This window comes from Melozone crissalis, unplaced genomic scaffold, assembly GCF_028551555.1.
Source record: "Melozone crissalis strain CALT ecotype California unplaced genomic scaffold, PUWL_Pcris_2 ptg000003l_1, whole genome shotgun sequence".
Lineage (NCBI taxonomy): Eukaryota > Metazoa > Chordata > Aves > Passeriformes > Passerellidae > Melozone > Melozone crissalis.
This window is the reverse complement of record NW_026535781.1, coordinates 2,972,972-2,977,184: the sequence shown is the minus strand read 5'-3', so window position 1 is coordinate 2,977,184 and position 4,213 is coordinate 2,972,972.

Below are 4,213 nucleotides of genomic sequence, written 5' to 3'. Positions count from 1 at the left end.
CAGCTGGGATTGGATCTCTCCAAGAGCACCTGAGGGACAGCAGAGCACCTTGCAAGCTGCAGGTCCCAGCCAGCCATGCAGGGCCCCTGTCCCATCAACATCTGCTCTGCTCCAGTCTGAAACAGGGCCCAGCATGGTGCCAGGATCATCAGAGAGTTGAGGTGTGTGCTGGAATTCAATGCCCTCCTCATCGCGCAGCAGCCCTGCATTTCCCTCCTGCAGCCTTAGTCTCCAGCACAGCCATGGAGGCTCTTTGGGCTCTGGACTGTTCCTGCAGCCCCCAAGGGCAGCTGAGCTCTGCCTTTGGCTCAGTCAGGTCTGGCCAGCGCAGGCCATGCTCAGCAATTGCTTGTGTGTGCCTGGCCTTGCTGTCAGCCCCGGCAGCGGCTGCGTGGCCCCTTTGTGGCCCTGTGCTGGCCCAGCCATGGTGGCCCAGCCCCTGTGCAGGCCCAGCCCAGGCCAGGAGCATTGCGGCTGGGAACGGCCCCTGTGCCGTGGTGCCCATGGCAGCCTTGGGGCGCTGTGCCCCATGGCCTCCCTGCTGGGAAGCCACTGCCAGCTCCTGCAGAGCCTGTGGCACCTGTGGGGCTGCACAGACAGCTCTGCCCTGGGCTCTGCCGGCCTCTGGGCCAGCAGAGAGGCCGGCCAGGGCTGGCCATGGCCGGGAACAGGCCCTGAGCCCCACAGGAGGATGGAGCTGGGCCACAGCCAAACTCAGCCCAGGCAGAAGCTGGGCTCAGCAGCCAGGGCTGCAAAGGCCTGGGCACAGAGACTGGCGCTGACAAATGTCCTCGGCCCCCTCCCTGCTCTGTCCATGCCCCCAAGGGCACAGAGCAGCCTCCTCTCTGGGTCACTTGCCAGTTTGCAATGCCTTGCACAGGTGGTGGCTCTGCCCCACAAGGCCTGGCCTGAGTCCTGCCCCTGCACGCTCAGCCAGGCTGAGATGGACACTGATGGTTTCTGGGCCAGGCTCTCTGAGCCCAGCTCCCTGCAAGCTCTGCCAGCTGCCTGAGCTCTGGGCAGTACTAAGGGCCTTTCCCCAGCCCAGCCGGCTCTGGCTCCACAGCTCTGCTCAGGCCAGGCTTCTCTGGCCACTGGCCCCATGGCCTCAGCCCCTGGCAAGGGCACAGCAGCAGCTGCAGCTGCCAGAGGACTCAGCCCTAGCCATGGGGGAAGGCGCTTGGCCAAGGCCAAAGGAGGCTCCCTGGCTGCCCTGCTCCCCTCGGGCTGAGGTGCTGAGAGCTCTGCAGCCCCTGGTGCCATCCCATCTGCCCAGGGCAGCACAAGAGCTGTGGCCTTGGGGCCCTCAAGAGCTGCTCCTGCTCCAGGCCCAGGGCCCATGCCAAAGCTGGACAGTCACAAAGCTGTGCCCATTTCTGTTCATTGCTGCTCTGATGGGGCTGAATCCTCAGCCTCTTGGAGGTTGCTGATGAATTTTACTATTCCAGAGGCCTATTCTTTCTGGAGCTATTCAGCTCAGGAATTCACTGAAAAAGGCTCATATATATGTGTTCACAATACCTGAGCAAAAAAACCCCCCTGGGAATAATTTAAATGTTCAATTCTTCGCTGGTTAATTGAAGAGATTTCAGTAGTTTATTTAATGTGAATATATTGTATTGAAAACAATGCAGAGAGAACTGTTTTGTCCTGTTTTCTTTTCCTGTTATAGAAGGTTATCAGCAATGTCCAATTGATATTGACCCCCAATTCCTTCTAATGCAGTCTGAACAGATATGAAAATCAAGACCCTTCACAGCTGACAATCAATCACACTTTGTCCCCACTCCCTCCCCACCATTTCCCTCATCCAACCCCTGGCTCTCCTATGGATCAGGAATGGTGTCGCCAGCAGGACCAGGGCTGTGATTCTTCCCCTGTGCTGGGCACTGGTTGGGCAGCACCTCGAGTGCTGTGTCCACTTCTGGGCCCCCCAATTTCAGAAGGACATGGACAGGCTGCAGCATCTTCAGAGAAGGGCAACAAGGCTGGGGCGGGCTCTAGAGCACAAGTCCTGTGAGGAGTGGCTGAGGGAGCTGGGATTGTTTATCCTGGAGAAGGGGAGGCTCAGGGGAGACCTCATCACTCTCTACAACTCCCTGACAGGAGTGTGCAGCCATGTGGGGGTCCAGCTCTTTTCCCAGGGAACTGGGACAGGACAGCAGGACACAGCCTTCAGCTGCACCAGGGGATATTTAGGCTGGACATTAAGAAATATTCTTCACACTAAGGGTGATTGGGCATTGGAAAGGGCTGCTCAGGGAGGTGGATGAGTCACCATCCCTGGAAGTGTTTAAGGAAAGACTGGATGTGGCACTGAGTGCCATGGTCTGGGTGACAAGGTGGTGTTGGGTCCCAGGTTGGCCTTGATGCTCTCCAAGGTCTTTTCCAGCCTGGTTGATTCTCTGATGATTGTGACACTGCAGGGCCCTGGGGAAGCAAGGGGCCATTGTGACACTGTGGGGCCTGATGGCACTAAGAGGACCATGGTGACACTGTGTACGACATGGCAGCACAGAGCCAAGGGGCCATAGTGACACTGTGGGGCTGAATGGAAGCAAGTAGTCCATTGTGAAAGTATGGGTACTGGTGGAACCACAGAGGCCACTGTGACTCTGCAGGGCCTTGTGGAACCAAGGGGCCATCGTGCCACTGCAGAACCAAGGAGACCCTGGGGAGAGCCTGGGGACAATGGAATCAAGAGACCATTGCTCCATTGTAAGGACTCTGGGAACTGAGGGAAAAATTGTGACCCTGTGGTGCCCCATGGAACCAAGGGTCCCTGGTGACAGTGCAGGATCATGTGTCACCAGAACTCCATTGTGACACTGCAGTGCCAAGGAATTCCTTGTGGCACCATGAGGCCTCATGGAACCAAGAGGCCACTGTGACCCTGCAGGGCCTTGTGGAACCATGCAGAGCGTTGTGACAGAGCAGGACCTGGTGTCAGATGGGGCCATTGTGACACTGCAGGGTCCCATGGAACCAAGGGGCCAGTTCTGCTCCTCAGGGACTCCTGGAATGAAGGAAACATGCTTGACACCATGGTGGCTGTTGGGACCAAGAGGCCATTGTGACACTGTGGAAGCAATGAGAGCATTGCTGCACTGCCAGACCTCATGGAACCACGGATTGTGACACTGCAGGGCCTGGGGGAACCACGGCACCATTGTGACACTGTGGGGCCCAAGGACCCAAGGGACTTGGTGGCACCAAGGGGTCCCATGGAAACAAACGGACATTGTGACACTGGGAGACCTCATAGAAATGTGGAAACCATTGGGACGCTCTGGGGCCTCATGGAACAGGCTGGATCCAGGGTCCAAATCCATCAAGGTGAGGTTTAACAAGTCCAAGTGCTGGGTCCTGCACTTTGACCACAACAATCCCTGCAGCGCTACAGGCTGGGGACAAAGTTGCTGGACAGCAGCCAGGCAGAAAGGGACCTGCAGGGACTGATGGACAGCAGGTTGGACACGAGGCAGCAGTGTGCCCAGGTGGCCAAGAAGGCCAATGGCTCCTGTCCTGGATGAGGAATGGTGTGGCCTCCAGGAGCAGAGCTGCTGTGCCAGCACTGATCTGCCCCCTGCTCTGCACACAGACATTGCTGCTGCAGCTCCAGAGAAGGCAGCCAAAGTGCATCTCTGCAGAAAACTTTGCTGGGAGATCCTTTAGTTCCTTTAATGCCACTGAGAGCGCAACCACTCATTGACATAGTCTTGGACCACAGGGAAGGCGGAGAGAAACAAAATGAGAAATGGCACAAACAATGACATTTCTATGTGGACAAGATAAAAAAATTAAAATAAAGGGAACCCCTCCCTCCACAATTAAACAAACAAGAAGTATCAAAGATGACTTTTATTAGAAGTGATTTTCAGAAATTTGGCAGCAGTTTAATGTTTCTGAAAGCATCCAGCCATTAGTCTCCTCACAGCAGCCTTGAGCTCCTGGTTCCTCAGGCTGTAGATGAGGGGGTTCAGGGCTGGAGTCACCACCGAGTACAGGACTGACAGGGCCAGATCCAGGGATGGGGAGGACATGGAGGGGGGCTTCAGGTGGGCAAAAAAGCCAGTGCTGATGAACAGGGAGACCACAGCCAGGTGAGGGAGGCAGGTGGAAAAGGCTTTGTGCCGTCCCTGCTCAGAGGGGATCCTCAGCACAGCCCTGAAGATCTCCACATAGGAGAAAATAATAAACACAAAACAACCAA